Source organism: Anabrus simplex, chromosome 1 (genome assembly GCF_040414725.1).
Source record: "Anabrus simplex isolate iqAnaSimp1 chromosome 1, ASM4041472v1, whole genome shotgun sequence".
NCBI classification, from domain to species: Eukaryota; Metazoa; Arthropoda; class Insecta; order Orthoptera; family Tettigoniidae; genus Anabrus; species Anabrus simplex.
The window spans coordinates 1,376,892,650-1,376,915,928 of NC_090265.1; the positions used below are offsets into that span (position 1 = coordinate 1,376,892,650).

A 23,279-nucleotide genomic window follows, 5' to 3' on the forward strand; every position below is an offset into this window, starting at 1 on the left:
GTACAGACACTCCTAGACTGTTACTTGTCCATCGGTTACAAAATTACCGATGTTATTTAGTTGCCTCAAGAGCGGTGTATTAGGCTTACTAGCAGTAATATATACAGTTGCGTAGTTTCTCAAAACAATTCCGCGTGATCTCCCATCCTTATATTTTGTGTTTTACACTGTACTGTGTGCGATGAGTAAATGACAGAAAATGAGTCCTCTGTGGTCTTATTTCACTGTCACAGACAATGTAAATAAGCCTGCCCAATGTAATTTATTGGGCAAAAAAAGTAGTTACAACGGAACGGTTTCTAACTTGAAGAAACTCATTGAATGAAGGCACCCAACAATAAATGTTTCCGTGTTTCTATCAGTGCATGTGTGTATGTTATGTTCATGGTACTCAAATATCAGGTCCTAGAAAGCCATTTGCAAGTGCCACCTCATGTAACTATCCCTTCTCCTGAATCTTCATCATCACCTGTGTGGCAGTGAAGCAACGGTCACTGTCACCATTTTTACCAGTGCAAAGAAAAATTAGTGATGTACAGGAACTGGACAGGTTACTACTACAGTTGTTTACCATAGATTTTCAGCTTTTTTCTTTCTTTTTTTTTTTTTCTTTCTTTCTTTCTTTTTTTTTTTTTTTCTTTTTCTTTTTTCTATAGTGCAATACGAAAGTTTTGCAGAGTTTTGTACCGGAGTAACGTTTTGCCTGATAGGAAGACTACTTCCTCATCACTTGTTCCAGCAGCATATGAATAGTGTATGACAGTTGATTGGCATTGTAAACAAATCATATGAGGGATTCACTACTAGATTCATAAATCTGGAGTACAATGAAGTGATTGCCTTCTGTACGTTTCTGGATCCAAGGTTCAAGATACTAGTATTCACAGACAAAGCTGCAGGGGAAACAATAAAGAGGCATGTAATCGATCTGCTGTCAAAATCAAAGAGCAGGTTTTAGCTAACGCAGACGGTTGTGAACAAGTTTTGGAAAGAGATGACAACAGGAATGAATTCTCTACTTGGAATGACTTTGATAAAGCGACATCTTCAAGAAAATCCACAGGTATGTTGAGAAGGTGGTGATAAATAATAATAATAATAATAATAATAATAATAATAATAATAATAATAATAATAATAATAATAATAATAATAATAATAATAATAATAATAATAATAATAATAATAATAATAATAATAAACACCTGTATATGATATTATTATCATTGTTCTTTTCTTTATTAGGCATACAAATGTCAGCTGCACCATTGAAATTAATTGCTACCTGGAGGATGATTTGTTGCATAGAAATTGGAAACCACTACAATGGTGGAATGAGAGGTGTTACCTCTATCCAATTTTATTGAAATTGGTCCAGCTTAACTTCCATGTTTTTGCTACCTCTGTGCCCTGTGAAAGATTGTTCTCTAAAGCAGGACAAGTGATAAATGATTGTCAAACATGCTTCGGCTCGAAAAACTTGGGCAGAATTTTGTTTTTGAACATGAATTCCTACTTACTGCCTAGTCTATAGACTGACCTCTTAAAGTTTTGCAGCTCATGTTATAGTTTTTATAAATGAATCATGAATGAGTATAAGTTACTGTAGTGTTCTTTGCTCATATGTCAGTATACAGTATATATATGTACTAATGTGATGTTAAAAGTCACGTAATTCGTTGCTATTTTCACCACGTTGTAGTAGTTCTAGGCATGCAAATGATTCACTGCAAACATTTCTTGGAATAGCTAAGAATATGAATATGATCTGGTGAAAGGGATAGAAGGACTGAAGAAGGAAGTGGAAAAGGCAAGATGGAGGTAGAGTACTGCTATGTAAGTGGTTAGGGGCTGCAAGTGGTAGCAGGGGGTAAATGATTGTTCCTCCCAAAACTTGACCTGTATTATACCTTGTAGTGTGTTACTTTTATATCCAAGTCAGCTAAGGATAACATGATGACAAACATAATTGACAGGCATATGAATTGTAGAGAGCCGAGGAAGGATATGTATAGATACTTTCAGGCAGAAATAGTTTTCAGGAAGGCCATTCCAGGCATCATTAATGAAGAAGGGGAGGGGGGTATATATGAGGACTTAAAAAAGGAAGAAGTATTCAGTTAGCAGTACGTAAAAGTAGTTGGATATAAGGGTTATGTCCAGATAGGCTGTATAGGCTTGGTGGTGACCTAATGAAGATGGAATAAATGGTGAAGACGTCATAAACACCCAATCCTCAAGCCTGGGGAATTAAGAATATAAGGGGGTTGATTCTGAAAATTGAACCGAGGCCATCGGACCAAAGGAAAGCATTCCATCCATCTATCCATTTAACTTGCTAAACCTTAGGCTACCATCTCCAATGATTAGGCATTGATTATTGACAGTAGCAGAGGCCAGGGTAGTAGCTTGTGAAACAGCCTTGACAACACTCTCTTGGGTATTGGCTGCAGCTCAAAATGCTCAAAAGGCTTGATGTTCACTAAACCAAATATCGAAAAGAGATAACCTACGTCTAGTGGTAGCCCACGTCTTGACCCAGCATATGCCACTGGTCAATATGGACCAAGAATGAAGCTTTTAACATGTAATAAGTGGTATGTTCCAAGCTATCACTGGAGAGAAGGCGTGAAATGACATTAGTAGATGAATAAGCTTGAGTACAGCTTTTAAAAGTAAGAACGATCGTAAGATAAAGTTGGAATTTAAGAGGACAAAGTGAAGCAATTATTCATTTAGAGGATAAGGTGTAAGGTACTGGAATCATTTATCAAGGAAAATGTTTGATAAATGTCCAAGTTCTTTGAAAAAATTAGAAAAGGTTACATAAACATTTCATATGGAATCTGCGATTTGGGCAACAGTCCTAAATGCAGATCACTAAATGATAGATAGATAGATAGATAGATAGATAGATAGATAGATAGATAGGTAGATAGATAGATAATGTCTATAAAACAAAATGGTCAGATCTATATAATATCTACAAAAATGACAACCCACATAATTTAAAGATAAAAATTTCATTGTTCCGTATTGAAATTATTGATGTTAAAAATTAAATAATTGAAAAGGAGGTTCAACCTATTCAATACTTAAAAGAAAGAAATGCAGTAATCACATTCCTATTTAAATGGGACCGGTTTCGACCTTAGTCCAGGTCATCATCAGCCGTAAAAACATGTACAATGTTTATGAATATTGAGGTCAGTTTCACACTCTGATAGGTACAAAGACACGACACCACATTCTGTCATGCACAGAGTTGATAGTGTTGTGACTTTGTGCATGACAGAATGTGGTGTCGTGTCTTTGTGCCTATCAGAGTGTGAAACTGACCCCAATATTCATAAACATTGTACATGTTTTTACGGCTGATGATGACCTGGACTAAGGTCGAAACCGGTCCCATTTAAATAGGAATGTGATTACTGCATTTCTTTCTTTTAAGTATTGAATAGGTTGAACCTCCTTCTCAATTATTTAATTTTTAACCCACATAATGTCGAACAGAAGTGATGTCCAGGGTTTAACTTCAGGGAGTGACATGAATAAAACTGAGAAAATTCTTCAACTGAAGAAGACATGCATGAAACTACACTAAGAGTAATGTATCTCACATTTTCATGAACTTATTTCCAGATTTCCTGTAGTGTGGTTTGTTAAAATTAGCATGATCACATAACATTTTAATTTTTTTTAAATATTTAAGCGTTTATAGTTATGTATATTAAAAGTAGGCTTCTGTTAAAATGAATGACAGCCATTTTTGCTGAGTGTGAGTTTATGTTAAATTAGTAAATAATATTACTTACTCCAAGCAATACGGCACTAGTGCTATTCAACTGCATTATCTTATCTATGTCTGAGTTTTTCCAGACATGTGAATCATGAACAGACCCTGGCCAAGAAGCATGAACACTTGTAAATTCCTCCCTGTTGCTTGTAGGTTGATGTATGGAATCCCTTTCTGTTGACATATTCATTACCTTGTTAAGTGGGTTTTATGATCGGTATGTGGGTACAGTCTATAGCACCTATTGCAGAAGGAAAGTGATATTTCTCCTGCCATCTGTCTTTCTCAGTTTCTAGCTCTTCAGCAGAAGAGGGATTTCTAATCCTATACCTGGCCTTCCTTGCTATAGAAGTCATTGCTTTAGAAACAGTCAAGGAAACAGTTGTCTGATGAATTCCAATGTTTTCCCCAATACCAATCCAGAAAGCAGGTCCTCTGATGAAACAAAGAAAAATTCTCATTTTCTTTATTCAATATGGCAGCAACTCTTGTTTGATAACTGTCACCTAGAAAATATTCACTTATCTATTCTTCATTATGTCTTTCAAACTTAAAGACGGTGTGGCAATCAGCTTTGCGTGATTTTCTGTGAGCTTTATAAAACTTTTTCGGACCATTCATCAACATAAATTCTGTCGTGTGACATCAGCTTCTTTTAGAAAGTGAAGCTTCCTACTGAGATACCTTCAAAACTCTGTAGCACATACCGTACTCCTTTCTTCAAAGCTCATACTATTTTAAATCCATCCCAGAAGCAAAGCAAATACTCTCAGGAAAGCAGATGCTCCATACTGCAGTAGGTCCTTCATGTACAAGCATCTACTGCCATTTTTAATTCTTATGAAATGAAGTACCTACATGCTCTGAAAATGTTGAAAGAAAGCAGGTGTTCAGTTTTATGCATACCACCTAGGGTTTCTCTACCCCTTGAGAAAATACAATATAATCACAAATCCTCAAATCCTACACTGATATATCATGTTGTTATTTTATTGATACCAAGTCACAACATTCAATACTCAGTTGATTATTGACCCTTAGGTTTAATGGCATAACACGAATTACAAGGGATATCTAATCCAATACCTGGCCTTCCTTGCTATACCAGCCATTACTTTAGAAACACTCAAGTTGGGTGCCAATTAGCTAGATCACTACATCAGCGCAGCCTCCATTCGAAATTAGTCTCATTTATTGGAGTTACCTTACACTATTATCACCAACCTTTGGGTTTAGGTTCTAATATGTAACATTATTAGAGCATACTCAATAACTACTTATGACACAGTTATATTTGCAATACTTACACTGAAGTCTATTTTTCTGAATATCAACTAATGATCATAAAAGATACAGGTGATTGCAAATGACATAAATGACATAAACCATTTTTCATGATTCCTTTGGAGATCTCAATGCACAACCAAAATTATTTGAACCTTCTTCAAAGCTCATTTCATCATCATCATCATCATCATCATCATCATCATCATCATCATCATCATCATCATCATTCAGAGCAACTTGATTGGATCAAACTTGTATTTAATTAGCAGTAGCAGTAAACATCATTTCATTTACAGCTATGTGCACATGATTTTTGTGTTTCTTTTACACAGTAATAATAAACAACTGTGAATCTCACATACCGGTAAGCCATAATTGTGTGTGGGTTTGAATGAATTAACAGTACAATTGCAACAAACTAGTTCTACATTATTTTAAAGTACACATTTACATATACAGTAGGTAAGCAATGGGTATTGGCAATACAGTATTTAGCAGAGATTATACCGGTATATAACAATAACTTACAGGCACACATTTATGTTAACTTCTCTCTATCAGCTTTTCCATTTTAGTTCAGTTAAATTCTAAGAACTAATTGTAAGTGCTTCAAAATCATTTTAGATGAAAATTTATTATTGTATTCAAAATTTGGTTTACTCCAGGTTGGTTTCTTGACATTAAAGAGGATTGTAATTTTAACCTTCAAAATTACTGTACTCTCTCCCTTCAATTACCATAGCAGTATAAACTCTATGAAATCAATATATGAACTTCCATGGGAGCGTGATTTCAAAGAATGGAAGTAAATTACTGGCAATTACTTGATTGCAAGGACATCATAAAAGGAGATTACCAGAAACATAGTACAGTACTGGTAGCCAATTACCTATATCTCAATTTACAGTATACTCTATTATTAAGGCATTCATATTATAAGACAAATGTGACTAAAAATAAGTACCTGTATATGTGATATTTTGTTGCACTGTCACAGCACCGTGTGATATTAAAATACCTTGTGTGCACGTAAGGTGATTATGGTGAGACAAGCATATCTTGCAATATCCTTATTAAGACATTACTTGGATTCTATTGTAAAATATTAAGGCAGATTGGACAACATTATGATGCTGTGACACCAAACAAGAATGGCTTATTTATAAATAAGTCAATAACAAGTTTTCAAGATAACATGAAAACTTGTAATAAGGAAACAAAGTGAATTTAATTAGAAGTTCAAAAAGAAATCCTCTCATAAAATGTACCTTGGAATTCTGGTGTGATGATCTGAAATTACTTCAAAAATTGTGGAATAAAAAAAATTGACAGGTCTAAGGCATAATGGTCCAACAGGTCTAGATTTCTAATTTCTCAAACTATCCAAATCAACAAGCTTGGACTGTCCCTACTTGGAGTAAAATAAGTACTGTATACTTTAAGCATAGTTGAATGTAAGAGAACTTCCTTAGAACTTGTTTTCAGTACAATTATTAGGTATATTCCAGACTACCTTTTACCACAATTATGATGAAAAACAATACTCAAAACATTTGAAAAATAAAAGGACAATAATTTCATTAATCTGTCCATGCTTGTTGCTTGAAATCTGTAATAATTCATGCTTATTGACTTGATAAATCATGGAACAAATTACATGCATGATAAACACAGAAGTTGTATAAGAAAGACACTCATTACTGGTATATATTGAAATCTTGATTAGTTACCTTAGTATAACTTTTAACCAGCCACATATTAAACATATGTTTAAAAAAGTAAAGATTCACTCAAGCTAAACAACATATACAATCACATCCCTCTCAGGCACTTTTCTTATAATGTTCTACAACAGTAACTTTCGTAAGCTACGTGTGCATGACTAAGCAAACTACATTTCCAACATAAGCACATATATAATTCAGCAATAGGGTAATGAATATTTATAAAGACGTGGCTTAAGAGTGTTCTTAAACATAATATTGCATTGATTGATTTTGGTCCCAGTCTTTAGGTCATGTTACTTTTTTTTATGTTTTTCATATTTAGATTTTATAAATTCTTACTTATTAGAATGGAGGAGTAAAAAACCGATTCAATACTGACAACAGAGAATAGCACTTCAAAAGTTAATCAGTTTTTCAAAAACTTCATTATGAGTCTATTGCAAGATAAGCACCTTATATACCGCATATTCATGTTCATTTGTACCATCTTTATAAATACCCTAAATTAATTACTTTAAAATAAAACATTTACTAAACCTATTGCATTTTTATTATTATTATCTAAAAGGATATTACTTTTATGACATAACTGCAAGTAAATATGAGAGATTGAATTATGACATAATTGCAAGTAAATATGAGAGGTTGAGATTATTTTAAAATATCACCATAGAACTATTACAAATTATTAAGTTTATTAAGGTTTAATTATAAAACTCTCAAGAATAAAAAAGAAATGAACAATTTGCATAAATGTGTTCAAAACTACTGTCATATGAAAAAATATCTCATAGGTAACATATACAAAAAATATATTATTGCAGTATGTTCTGTCACACAAACATAATGTTAATGGTGGTTAATATATTGGAGCAAATGGCAAAATTAAAAAAGAAAAGAAAGTCATGTAGAAGGTATGCGCAAGAAATCAGAAGGCGTACTCGAATGAGTGAAGTTAAGCAGAGGGCACACAGCGTATACCCGTATGTACTCTCGACTACAACCCTGTTCAAGGGCCCTTGATAGAGTTACAAACTTTGCTTTCACATGAATTTACTGTACACATGCAATACAGTATTTTGTGTACATATTCATTCATAGAACACATCTCAAACAATTTTGAAGCACGGAGAGAATGGATCTCATAAAATGTGGTGTTATTTTTTCAGCAATGAGACATCTCTTCACACGGGTACAAAATAAATCTGTCTCTACAGTATGTCCTGGTGAGATACCCATTCTGACATTTATTAAAGTATTTCAGATACAACCTGTATATAAAAACGAAAAATGTGGCACTTATATCCGCTTAGGGGCCTGGGCCTGTCAAGGTGACTGCTGCTTGGCCCAGTGATCTACAGCATGTGTGGGCAAACCCTGAACCACTTCATAAGCAATCTGCAAAGCCAGCAAACACCATGCAGTTCAGAATGAACAATGAGTGCAGTGATGGTTACTGGTTCTTTGACTAATACTGATAATAAATTATATGTACTACAGGCCATTGTAAACAAATGATAAATTTGTAGTGATTACTTGGACTTGGAAGACGGTGAGGAATTATATATGTTTATGTGTTAATTTGGTATGTAATGTATTTATTATGGCTTCAAGATTGTTTCTTTGTGTCCGACTCGTTGGCTGAACGGTCAGCGTACTGGCCTTCGGTTCAGAGGGTCCCGGGTTCGATTCCCGGCCGGGTCGGGGATTTTAACCTTACTTGGTTAATTCCAATGGCACGGAGGCTGGGTGTATGTGCTGTCTTCATCATCATTTCATCCTCATCACGACGCGCAGGTCACCTACGGGTGTCGCATAGAAAGACCTGCACCTGGCGAGCCGAACATGTCTTCGGACACTCCCGGCACTAAAAGCCATACGCCATTTCATTTGTTTCTTTGTCGTGGGTAAGATTAAAGTAAGATGTATTAGGAAACACCCTGTAGCACACGCACCAGATCGGCATGGGATATTTCCGGTTTCACCATATTGCATCAATTTCATTACTTCTCGGTGCTTCTCAATGTTCTTTGTCAGCACTAATTTCTGGGCCCTAATTGGAGAAAATAAACGTAAGTGTGATTGGTAGGTGAAGGAAAAAGATCGGACGCTCATAAGTTGTTGTAAGGTTTCCTAATTTCCGGAGAGAAGCGTTTCGCTAGAGCCTTGCTCTTCCAAGGCGTCTTTTCTGTTTGACCAGTGAAGGGAAAGGTTGCCTTCTACAAGGTGACGGGTCTTCTTGGGCCCTCCACCAGGTAAGCTCTTAATTGTTTTTTCATCTTTCAGGTATTTATTTTCAAATGTAGTGTTTCTTTTAATTTCTCTCGCCGGAGCTTACCCGTGTTTTCCTTCAGCTTCCAAATTTTATTAAAATGACTTAGCCTTTTCAGTAAGTCGCATCACATTTGTAAAGAGACAGTTCCCATTTTGTTGTTTTTGTAAATTGTGTGTTCAACGCCTTTCGATGTAATTATAAACTATTAATTTCCCCTTGGGGCTGTCTCTCAGTTCTGCGTCATCTTAGATGTATTCACTTTTAGGACAGGCACTTTCCTCAGAAGTGTTTTTGAGGAGGCTGCCTAATAAACGTGCGCTGCACTAGGATAATTATCTTAAATGTTGTATTTTCCTTATTTTCTATGAACAGCCTTCTAACGGTATTATGTTACCTAAATTTTATTCCTTCTGACAGTTCTATGTGATTTAAACGTTACGCCATGTGGGAAATGTTCCGACCTAAAGTTGTATGAAGTAGAATCACTGAATTGGAACCTTCTGGGTAGTCATTGTAATTATTGTTTGATTTATTTCCGATTTTAAAAGGTGTAATTTTGTGGATCATTTGAGCTTTCATTTCAGTTTAATTTTAAGTAAACTGAATATTCATTTTGAATCATCACTGACTTCGCTTCTTCAGCAATGCCAATACCTTTCACCGTGTGGATATGGTTCCCAGCCACCTTCCACACTATCCTTTCTTAGCCGTCATGTTTGTTAACCTGTTCATTATGATTTTAATTTCGTGCAATTTATTATTATTCCTCCTTGCGTTGAAATGTGTTTCTGCGTAACGATGTGTTTACGCAGTGGTAGCAAATATTATTATTATTATTATTATTATTATTATTATTATTATTATTATTATTATTATTATTATTATTATTATTATTATTATTATTATTATCATAAACTATTACTTGTAACCGTACTTATTAGGAGGTTACAGAATTACACGATTTTACTTTTAATTACATTTATTTTATATTTGCACAATACAAAAGAGTGATGGGCAAATAAACACTGACCTCCAGCAGTGCCATCTCTTAGTTTGTGCAACGGGTTATGTGGTTCGTGAACCAGTAAATGCCATTGCATATATTACAGTGTCACATGATCAGCATGATGACATGATATTCTTCGTTGTAATGCTTGGCTTTCACCACAGAATCGGTACTTTTTATATCAAACAGCTCCTCAGTTTATCTCAGAAGGTTAAGTGAACCCAGATTAATTCCTTGGGAGTTTTTGGCTTCATTGGTTCTATACTCAAATATTAACCAGTTTTCCTGGTTTTGGTAATTATGTGTTGAATTTGTCCTTAGATTTGACAGACAGGTTAATCCCAGAACAAACATTGTTAATATATGGAACATATAGACAAGAATTCTTTTTCAGATAAATAAGATCTGGTTTAATAAGGCATATATTGAATGAAGATTATCACTTTCATGCTCTTCTCCTAGTTAACATTCTTCACTTACTGGCTGCACTGTAACTGATTAGATGCCTGCCTGCTGTACTCAAAACTGCATGAATGAATCCCAAAGAATTGATATAGCATTTAACCCAATGTCATAAGATTTACTGGCACATTATGGAACTCCTCATCTGGAGAAATACAGGCACTTTAATGTATTTTTTGAACAACAGCACCACCTTGCTCGAAATGCAACTTGAAAATTTCAGTTACCATGGGGAAACTAACATTATTTTTCCATTGATTGTGAATATGAATATTTTAGAAAATATGCCTCTTCTGTAAATCTAAAAGTCCAGCATTTTGGCAGTGTATTAGTGAGCCTTCCTAAGACATTGGCTAGGACACTACTGAGTTACCATTACAAGCTTCTCTTTCAAATAAAGTGCAGTAATGGTGTACTAGAGTACATCAAACTTGTCGGTGTGTCGTGAAGTATTATTGGCAGTGCTTTGTGGTGTTGAAGAATGTACTGACAACAGGCTTTTGAAATGTGGATGCATCACAGAATGTTGAAGTATAAGTATACCACGTCACCATTGAGAAAGTACTCAGTCACGCCAGGAAATCATGCAAAGTCCCAATCCTTGCAAAATGCAGGAAAGCAGTCTAATTCAGTCAGAACACAAATATAGACGATACGACTGATCACAGAAGGCAAGATAGAAGGGAAATGTGAACGTGGGTAAAGAAGATTATCCTGGATGTTGAACCACCAACAGTGGTTTAATAACCACAATACAGTAAACTTGATACACGAAACCCAAAATAGGTGTTTTGCTGGGTGTTTGTGATGTCTTCAACATTAGAAATTTCTTGCCAACTTACTATGAGGAGACAGCACCTAAAGAAGTTTAATGTTCCATGCTTATCGTTGTTCTGGTTTTTGGGTGTGTGTTTTGTTCTTTATTTTGTGTAGGAGGCTGTCATTGAATGTGTGATTATAACCACTAACAACTGCTTGGTACTTTCTGGTATAAAGTTCTTTACTGTAACATTTTGTGCCTTTTGTGGAGAGTTGTGTGTTATTCAGTCTATTGTGTTGGAATGATGAATGCTCACCACTTCATGAATGAATGCAAGTGAGATGAATGATAAAACAGTGGTATAGCCCAGCTAATAAATTAAAGACCTTTAAATCTGTTGTAGGTTCTGAACTCACTATATGCTTTTAATAACTGGAGTTATGATTTATGAGTTTATGATTTAGTTTTTATCCCCAAATCAATATTCATTTTACATATTTAAAAAATTTCATCCAATTAATTTTTAATTCTGTATAAATAATTGTCAGGATTATCATTCATCTTTTACAATATATTACTACTGATTTCAGAAAAAAAGTATCTGGAAAGGTCAATAACTTTTTATAAATGAAATTTTAAACACTTTAATTTTAAGTACATTTACCAGTATTGTAGTGTTAAAATGCACAGCTCTATGGTTAAATGGTTAGCAGGCTGGCCTTTGATCCAAATGGTCCCGGGGTTTGATTCATGGACAGGTCGAGGGTTTTAACATTAATTGGCTAATTTGTCTGGCTCAAGGGCTGCGTGTTCATGATGTATTCAACATTAGAAATCATCTTAGGTAGGGCCTCATCTTCACAGATATACAGGTCACCTATAGGCCATCTTCTAGAAAAATACCTGCACCAGGCCCCTCTGGAGGCCATGTGTTGTTGTTGTTGTTATTATTATTATTATTATTATTATTATTATTATTATTATTATTATTATTATTATTATTATTATTATTATTACTACTAAAATATATTTCCATTCTGTAACAAATAATGAAGGGAAAGAGAACAAAGTGCCATCTTTAAATAAAATGATTTACTGATGTTAACAGTAAATTAATTATAGAAATATTTTAGAACTGATTGTTCAACTTTCTTTATTACATGTCAAAAATGGTTGGCATCACCACAGTCTCTGGTGTAGAATGAGTACGTTAAGTCAAGTATGACAAATTCCGGGCACCAAGTCGGCATGGCGCCCAAAATTCTTTCTTTGGCGCCTTCTTTTTCGAGCTGAGTATAATCTCCCAACTTATATGTTGAATTCTCGGTTTGGTGTTGCTGAATTATTGCAAAGCGCATGTAATAATGCACAAACCCTTGACACTCCAGGTGATTTCTGCTTTGATATCAATGTTATTATTTTAAATAATAATCTAGGATGCATTACGTAAGTAATAGAAAAAAAATGAATGTTCAGTACAAACGTTTCGGTGTCAAGAAAACCTCTCGTAAAGAAAGTGTTAGAGATATAGAAGTAACTCAAATATTCTTCTCAAGTAAATGATATGAATAATATCCTGTGATTACCTGGCTCCTAGGTTTCAGTGCTGGCTCCTAGATTTAAATAGAATCTCGTTTGCTATTAAATTGATAGTTTCAACAGAGCTGTTATTGTAAAGTGGAATAGAATGTACTCTCGTGGAATTTATTTCCATATGTTGACAGCATTCAAAGCTCCTAGGCATGTGCATGGACACAACAGGTAAAATAAGGATGACTTGTATCATATTAGTTTTTAGATAGGCAGATGATCTTTAAAATTTAAGTTATTAATCCTTTAACATGACAGACTAATACGTACAAAGGAATTGTGCAATTTGGTGTTGTTGACAACACTATTCACTTTGCTATTTACATTTTACAATTTAAAAGCTTCTTAGAACAGTATCAAAATATAAGTATGCAACAGTTGGCTAGTTTCATAAATTTTTATGTCTTATTTAGTTCAGTGTCCTGCTGTCTTTACACTTTGTGGTAATCTGTTGTAGTGTGTAAAACTATAAAAGCACAATACCTATTGCTAATACTACCATATTTTGTTTTTCAGAAGGCCAGATGCCAGTATGTTAACAATGTGATTGCTAGAAAAATTACCTGGCTCCTAGGTTTCAGTGCTGGCTCCTAGATTTAAAAACATTTGTCATAGTCTGCATTAAGTTAATAATAAAGAAGTCCCTAAAACTGGCAATAAATATAGTCCTATCTTCTGAAAGCAAAGTTGAAGGACAAAATATAAATCCATTGAAGTTGTAGTTCAGGAATGCAGCACTATTGACCATTGTGAACCCAGAACAGACGTGAGGCTATAGCAATGATGTGTTGTTGTTTGAGTCATCAGTCCATATACTGGTTTGATGCAGCTCTTCATGCCATCCCATCCTGTGCTAACCTTTTTCATTTCTATGAAACTACTACTGGTACATCTGCTCTAATCTGCTTTTCATATTCATACTTTAGTCTACCTCTAACATTCTTTCATCAAAACCCAACTGAACAAGTCCTGGGCATCTTAAGATGTGTCCTCTCATTCTCTGTCTTCTCATCAAATTTACCAAATAGATCTCCTGTCATCAATTTAATTCAGTATCTAATCATTTGTGATACTCATCTCACCTTCAGCATCACCTTCACCTGCAACATCACATTTCAAAAGCTTCTATACTCTTTCTGAGCTAGTTATCGTCCATGTTTCACTTCCATACAATGCCACGCTCCAAACAAAATTCTTCAAAAATATCTTTCTTACTCCCATATCAATGTTTGAAGTGAGGACATTTCTTTTCTTAAGAAAGGCCTTCCCTGCGTGTGCCAGTCTGCATTTTATGTCCTCCTTACTTCTGCCATTATTAGTTATTTTACTACCAAAGTACAGCACCTCATCCCTCCTACGATCATCAGGCACCTGCTGTCCAGAGCCATGAATTTTGAGACTCGTTAGAATGTTAATTTAGCTACTAGTTAACAATATTCATCTACTTCCTTTAAGACTTCATTTTCTAATCTAATATTTCCTGCATCACCTGACTTTGTTTGACTGGACTCCATTACTTTTGTTTTTGACTTATTTATTTTCACCTTGTACTCCTTCCCCAAGACCCTGTCCATACTATTCAGCATTTTCTCCAGATCTTCTGCAGTCTCAGATAAAATAACAATATCTTTAAATCTCGGGGTTATGATCTCCTCTCCTTGGATTGTGATTCCCTTCCCAAATTCCTCTTTGATTTCCTTTACCGCCTGTTCTACATAAACATTGAAAAGGAGGGGGAACAAACTACAGCCTTGCCTCACTCCTTTCTGGATTGCTGCTTCTTTTTCAAAGCCCTTGTTTCTTATCACTGCAGACTAATTTGTATACAGATTGTAAGTAATTCTTCATTCTCAGTATCTGATCTTGATCACCTTCAAAATCTCAAATAGCTTGGTCCAATCAGCATTATTGAATATTTTTTCTAAACCTACAAATCCCATGTATGTGGGCTTGTCCTTCTTAATTTGGTCTTCTAAGATCTGATGATAAGTCAGGATTGCTCCACGTATTCCTATAATTCTTCTGAAGCCAAACTGATCTTCTCCCAACTCAGTTTCAACTTGTCTTTCCATTCTCCTGTAAATAATGTATGTTAAAATTTTGTAGGCATGAGATACTAAGCTAATGGTGCAGTAGTTTTCACACTTGTCAGCGCCAGGTTTCTTGGGAATAGGTATAACAACATTCTGCCAGAAATTGGACGGCACTTCTCCTGCATCACACATCTTACATGCTTGTTTCTCCTGAAGCGGTCAGTAATTCAAAGGGAATGTCATCAATTCAAGGTGCCTTGTTCCTATTTAGGTATCTCAAAGCTCTGTCAAATTCTGACCTCAAAATTTGGTCTCCCATTTCATCAGCATCAATAGTCTCCTCCTGTTCCAGAACCATATCATTACGTCTGTACCTTGATACAACTGTTGGATATGTTCTTGCCATCTTTCTGCCTTGTCTTCATTCCCTAGAAGTGGTTTCCTATCTGAGCTCTTAATATTCATACACCCAGTTTTCCTTTCTGCAAAGGTTTCCTTTATTTTCCTGTATGCAGCATCTATGTTTCCTAGGACCATACAACCTTCAACATCCTTGTACTTCTCTTTCAGCCATTTTTCCTTAGCCATCCTGCACTCCACTTCATTCTTTAATTTCCTGTATTCTTTTCTACTCTCCTCACTTTTTGCATTATTATATTTTCATCATTCATTATTCAGGTCTAGTACCTCCCGAGTTATCCACTGATCTTTAGTTGATCTTTCCTTTCTTCAGAATCCCTACTAACCTCATTCATCGCTGTCCATTCTTCCCCCACTATGTTTCCTTCAGCCTTTTCATTTAGCCCTTGTGCAACATGTTCCTTGAAACAATCCCCCACATTCTTTTCTTTCAACTTGTCTAGATCCCATCTCCTTGAATTCCTTCCTTTCTTCAATTTCTTCAACTTCAGATGACATTTCTGTAACGATTGAGAAAAACCGGGTTAACTTCCTAACCATTATTTTCCTTAAGACTGGTCATGCCTCTCAGCCACGTACGGATATGCAGTCCATCAGAACAATTGTCGTTGTGTTCATTTTCATATGCTCATGTGTACATGAAAATGAACCGTACATACCTTGTAGCATAGGCCTGTTGCAGAATTGCATGCGTGATTCCCTCCTACAGTATAGTGCATTAAGGTTCATTTTCCTGTACACATAGGCATAGGGATATGAACACAAGGACAATTGTAAAGTATTGTAAAATATTGTGTTTAACATGGTGCACCAGTGTAAATGTATTCATGACTGCTGGTACTAGCAGCAAGCTTCAAGCGAGGCACAGGGTTGCCATACCTCTGTCCTCAACATTTCAGCTCTTTCTCCTGACCATAGCTGTGTGTGGAGATGTAGAAACAAACCCAGGACCTTTGGATAGAAACGTAACAAGAAATGCCATATTTGTTGTTCTATGGGTCATATCAATCAGCTATACATGAAGTGTGTGTCATGTTAAATGTCCATGCATAAGACCTGCACCAAAATTTCTCCACCTGATTACCAAAAAATTGAACATGGCAGGTCGTCTTGGCAGTGCTGGAAGTGTTTGGCTTCCGGTACCATCAGACTCATTCTTTGAAGTGCCAAGCAAAGGAAATCATATAAATAGTAATGACTCTGTTACTAGTGTATAGGCCTTCTGAAATATCACCATCCTGTTATTTAATGCCCTTAGTATAATATGTTATAGGAGACAACAGGAGATAACAGCATCAATGGCCAGTTTCGAACCATCAATCACGAGCATCTGTGAGACGTGGCTGTGCAGTGCTACTTTAAAGTGTTTCCCCAACCATACCTGGTCTTCAGGAAGGATAGAACCTGGATATCTGGAGGGGGTGTTCTCCCGGCTATATGACTGGAACTACAACCAGTCCAGTCCAACTAGGATACTTGGAGACTGATAGGGAAGCTTTAAGGGGCAACAAATTCTTGATAGGTAGCATATACAGGGCATAAAATCCAAGCCCTATATATGCATGAAGGATTGCTGGAATCTCTAAGACAAGTGCAACGCTGTGTACCTCATATGGGACTTTAACCTGGGCATCATATGGATCCGTGACTCTGCTCCAATCCCTGGTAATCCATTGGCAGACACATTTCTAACAGCATTCTACAACCTCTTTCTATAACAGCTTGTTCTAGATGCAACACCTATCACCAAATAATCCCACTCCGTATTAGACTTATTTCTCAGCAATCATCTCTTCTCAGTATCCAAGGTTGAAAAAGGGTTACTATATTTGAAAATGGAAAAATCAGCAGGGTTACCTTACTGTAAAGATTTAATTTTTTTTTTTTTTTTTTTTTTGCTAGTTGCTTTACGTCACACCGACACAGATAGGTCTTTTAGCGACAATGGGACGGGAAAGAGGGCTAGGAGTGGGAAGGAAGCGGCCATGGCCTTAATTAAGGTACAGCCCCAGCATTTGCCTGGTGTGAAAGTGGGAAACCACAGAAAACCATTTTCAGGGCTGCCGACAGTGGGGTTCGAACCTACTATCTCCCGAATACTGGAGACTGGCCGCACTTAAGCGACTTCAGCTATCGAGCTCGGTTAAAAAAAAAAAAAAAAAAAAAAAAATGAGGGAATTCATATCCAGTTGTTAATTTCACATATTTTTCAGTGGCTTGGGCTTTTTTGCAGAAAATCCATTTTAGGGACAATGCTGTCATAGTATTGTGCACATGTTACATTTTTCATGTTGTAACAGTACAATTAATAACAATTTTACATTTTCAACTCTGAGCTAATTTCACTCCTGTGTCCACTGAAAATTTAGAAGGGAAAATATTCTCTCTTTCTACAACTGCAGTATATGGAGGTATGGCAAAGTAGTACTGTACCACTCTTAATAATTCAACACAATCAACAAATACTTCACATCACAGCCTGCAAGATCACATCAACCATCTGTACTCCATGTTAAATGGGGTAAGAATGGGCCCACCTATCCAATACATAATTATCAATGACAACATAACTATATTTTCATTTTAAAAATTGGCCATATTCTCATTAAAACATGAATGGGACTAGTTTTGATCTTATTTTAAGGTCATCCTCAGCCATTAAATAAATCAACAATGGCATAATTTAAAAAAAATACTGTAAAATACCGAACAATTAAAAATGTAAATGAAAAAAGACACTTAAAAATTCCATAAGTCTTTGGTGTTTTTTTTTTTTTTTTTTACGAGCGACACCAATGTTCCTCAGTTGTTATATAATGTAATGCTATTTAGTGAAGTAATGTTTGTTAAGTTAAATGGCGCTATTCCTTTCAAGGTATAGTCACAGGAACCGTTTATAAATTGCGCTGTGGCTTATAGTGAGTGGATGTATTTAACAAACTTAAAAATTGGCTGAGGGGGAAAACAGAACTGTGGAATACAGTGCCCAGTAGATGTTTGTAGGCTGTCAATATGGATCAATTGTATGTTGTCCAGAATAGATGTCTCGAAAAAGAAAATGAGAGAATCAAACTCCTGCTTGGTTGAAGATCAAAAGGAAAAGACATGTATTATATGAAACTTCCCCCCCCCCCCTCTAACACTGTTTCATGGATGTCTTTCAACTATGGCAGAGTGCCATATACACAGAGGTATTGTGAATTGTAAATACATTCACGTTAATAAACTTGCTTTGTTATTTTGTGTATACAATTCGCTGAGTATTTAATTTCAATAACTGACAAAGTTGTGATGGTTTTTTATTTTTTTTTGAGGTGGGGGCAGGGAAAGATTGGATATGGAAAAGTTTTCAAATGTATGGGTAGCTAACGGTGCTTTACTGACCAGCGGTCAATGTTGGTGGACTGCATACATGCTTTGGAGGTGTAATCTTTCTATCCTGTTCCTGGGATCATTGGTCATCACATTCTCTGATCGAGATTGATCCACTCGGCCATAATTGTGATGTTCATCAGATTACACTGGTATGGATTATCTCTGAGGATCACTTACTTAAACTGAAAAATAATAGAGCTTGAATAACTTCTGTACACTCAACTCGAAAATTTTACTTAACGATAACAAAAACAATCTTGAGACATCAAAGAGGGGGCGACATTTATTCAGCAAATAAAACTCAGTATTAATGTTTACACGCTAAACTATCCTCCGTATTTCATACTTCTAATTATCTAATTAATTATCTCGCAACTGCTACTTTCGTTTCAAGAAAAGTTGGAAGCAACCGAAACTGACTAGTTTCGCAATTCAGTGTCACCACTAGATTTCGCGCAAGCGCACTCAAATAAAAATCAGTTGCGAAACTCACTTACGAAATCTAGTGTCACCGAGTAAACTAGCCTTAAGTCGAGTTTACACGGGGACAATATGCAGGACAAGTACTGTACTGTCCTGTATTCCATAAACATCTCGTCAGTTGCGCAGGACAAGACAATACAATGTTCGTACTTCAGCAAAACAGATCCAAGGAGAGTGAAGAAAATAATTACATATCTTGTACGCAGAAGTATTAGATATAGGCTAGTAGGAGATGAATTAACCAAAAATAATAAGATTGTGGATACGAAAATGGATGGCACGTAGTTGTTCATTAAGATAATATATTTTATTATTAAAAGAATTAGAAGATCCTCAATAATACAAAATATTTAGGGCGATGTAGCTGTGAGCTTGCATCCGAGAGATAGTGGGTTCGAATCTCACTGTCGGCAGCTCTGAAGATTGTTTTCCGTGGTTTCCCATTTTCACACCAGGCAAATGCTGGGGCTGTGCCTTAATTAAGGCCACGGCCAATTCCTTCCCATTTCTGGGCCTTTCCTATCCCATCGTCGTCAAAAGACCTATCTATGCCGGTGCGACGTAAAGCAAATTGTTAAAAAAAAAAAAAAAAAAAAAGTGTATGAGGATGTCAACAGGACATATTTAAAACTTTCGAACCACGGTATTTTTAGTTACAGGCTACACGCTGGCTGCATCAGCGCTTGATCGCTTAATAATCCTGTATTCTTCTTTACTTTTGTCAGTACTGTACGTCGATCTCAGGCTTTTGATCTTCTTTTTCACATCCTTTCAATCTAAGTCATGCCTTCTATGTTTTTTCCGATCGTGTTGTTGCGACATTGTTATTCGTATTCCCCACAGGCATTCATGCTCTCTACAAACACCAATGACCTTGGAATTTAAGCAGTAAGCCTACTCTGGTGGCATTTTGACGAACACTAGTCCTCGAATCCCGCCTTTATTTCATTATTGTTCTGTTCCGAGCGCGTTCACACGAGGACAGGACAGCAGGAGCGATGGTGGAGGTAAGGCATTGTCACGATGGATATGAAGCGAGGCTAATTCGCGAGACAGTAGCGTAGTCATTGTCCTGTCCTCGGATCGTCCGTGCACACGAGGAAAATATTGTCTTGTCCTGTTGTGTTGTCCAGTCAAACTCAGTTTTAGTCAAGCGGGAGGCGAATGAACGCCACCTAGAGGCAACCGCGTGATGTTGAGTGAATAGAGAAGGCCGCTATTTTCCCATAATACCAAGAAGTCCATGAAAGTGAAAGCCATTTTTATTCATCTTGTAAAAGTTTGATTGTTTTTTTTTATGTTACGTACACAACATGGACGCCGTCGAAGACTATTACGGCAAGTGGCACAAATTATCGCAGATTAGCAGAAGAGAAGAAGAGAAGAGAAAGTGAATTGTTTTCTCAAACACCAAAATTAGACTTATTTTTCCACAGAATACAAACTATAATTCAAACAACTTCCTCTCATGCAATGGTGAAAATAAAAATGAAGGTACCGGAACAGAAAACTTGATAAGTGCAAGCCCAGTTTTAGTTGCGTTTCCATTGGTCTGCTGTTGGAACTGTAAATGAAAATCGTGAAGACGATCTAGTACCAAGCGAAGGTATTTTTAAACTAAACGATTACCCTTATGTTTTATGAATAATGTTACTAGAGACTGCTAGGCTAAAAGTGGGGTGAAACAGAATCAGGACAGTGTTTCTGTAATTCTACACGGATGTATCCAGACAATTAGCGATTTCTGACAATGCTGTTTGAAGTGACCGACCGTCCGGCATAGGACATATCCTCCTTTTTTCATGCTTGTCCTTTGTCCGGCAGGCATTTATTATTTGCTATTAAATGTCCGGCTTTTTGCATATTGTATTCTTAGTCATTCAGTTTCCTATTGTTTTCTCTGTTGCAAAAGCTATTTTTTGTTTCACTTCCTCTATCTCAGTCCATATTCTGTATACCCCTATCAGGCTACGAAATTTACTGAATAATAAATCATATCTTAAGTTAGAGCTGTCTGAAGGACCTGTCACCAAAGTGGTGACACCGGCCGACGTGATCTGAACGTGCTCGGTCGGGCCCGGAGATTCACCAGTCAAGTAATGCTGGCTGCGGTATTACGTAGTTTTGTTTTTGTGCTAGTTTGATTCGGACCTTCTGAGTGAGTGGAGTGTTTGTGATTTTATTATGAAATTTGAATAATATAAATATGCCGTCACTCAAAAGTGGCGAGGCACAAAAGAGGAAATGTAAGTTCTCGGAGAAACTGAAACAGAAGTACCCATGTTTTAGAGGGGGACGTAACGAAAAGTGAGGCGAAGTGTTATATTTTGTGACTGTTATGTAACTGTTGGAAACAAAGGTGCAGGTGATCTCGAGAGACACATTGCTAGTGAAAAGCATAGATAAAGAATTAGAAGCAGTTCTTCTAGCAGTAATATTGATTCATTTTTCCCGATTTAACATTCCCCACTACACAGGAAAGTTCGGGCAACAGAGGCAACATGGGCATATCACACTGTTTCTCACCATCAGTCGGATAGGTCTATGGACTGCACATCAAAGTTGGATAAAGTGCTGTTTGCAGAGTCTGAGATTGCTAACAAAATATCATGCGCTAGAACAAAAACTGAAGCTATCATAAATAATGTAATCACCCCTCATTCCATTGACATTATCACTAAAGCATTGAATAATAGTATTCCTTTGTTCGGAGTGGGTACTGATGCTAGCAACCATGGGGCTTTGAAACGTTTTCCTATTGTTATACAATATTTCGACAATAAAGAAAATGGTATTCAAAATAAAGTCTTAGAACTATAAACATGTCCTAATGAAACTTCGGAGACAATATTCAATTTTGTTTTTGAGACTTTAAAGAAGCATAATATTTCTGCTAAATGCGTTGCTTTTAGTCGAGACAATGCAAATGTAAATTTTGGAGGGGTTAATCATAGAGAAGGCATAAACGTATTTTCAGCACTTAAAAGTAAATTAAATGAACATATAATCGGGGTAGGATGCCCAGCACATGTACTCCATAATTGTTTGCAACAAGGTGCTGATATACTGCCAGTTGATGTGGAGAGTATAATTTTTAAAAGTCTTAAATTATTTCCATATCTATACAATTCGCACTGAACAACTCAAAGAATTCTGCAAGTTTGTTGAAATAAATTATGAACAGCTCTTGTGTCACAGCAAAACAAGGTGGTTAAGTTTGTTTCCTGCAGTAAAAAGAATGCTAAAACTGTTTGCAGCTCTAAAGTCGTACTTTCTTTCTCAGCCTTCAAATTCTGTTCCTGCTATAATTAGGTCCTTTTTTTGAAAACGAGTTTTCTGAGCTTTACCTGTGGTTTGTTCATTTCACTATGCACATTTTTCACAACAAAATTTCATAATATGAAAAACAAACGCTCCCTATAGCAGAAGTTTGTGATGTATTAGATTCAACTCCGGCCACACTGAATGATAGGATGGAAAATAAATTCATACCTCTTCAAGTCAAAAAGTCTCTGAAATCCCTCACTAAAAAAAAGCTTCGAAAGAGAATGCATTACATTTGTAGAACATGTTGGTTTTTATGCAATGTGCACTCAATACGTGTTAAAGTGGTGTAACCCTATGATGGAAGAATTTAAGCGTTTCCAATGGATGAAGCTTCGTAGTATGAAAGACACTCATTTTGAAGATGTTCTTCCTTGTCTCGAGTATTAGCAATCTAAAGGCGTGGAGATAGACGATTCTAAACTTTTTGACCCATTTTGCAACGTTCAGAATTACACTAGGAGTTCCGAAATTGATAAACATACAACATTAGATAAGCAGTGGCTTGAGTTTTTCAAATATAGCCTGACATTGAAACATTTAGTGAGCTGCTTAACATTTGTCAGTTTTATTTCGCTATTCCAGGTTCCAATGCAACCGCTGAAAGAGTGTTTTCCCTGATTAATACACAGTGGGCAGAAGAAAGAAACCGTTTGATGACCGAGTCAGTTAAGGGTATTATAATAGTGAAGTACAACTTTAAAAACATGTCATGTGGAGAGTTTTACAATTATATATTAC

General features: G+C 36.1%; 1 protein-coding gene across 5 annotated transcripts in view; it reads right to left on the reverse strand.

Annotated features, from left to right (window-relative positions):
* LOC136858362 (peripheral plasma membrane protein CASK) overlaps nucleotides 1–23,279 on the reverse strand; it is a 429,548-nt gene that overhangs the window by 184,425 nt on the left and 221,844 nt on the right. The gene's annotated exons all lie outside the window — the stretch shown is intronic.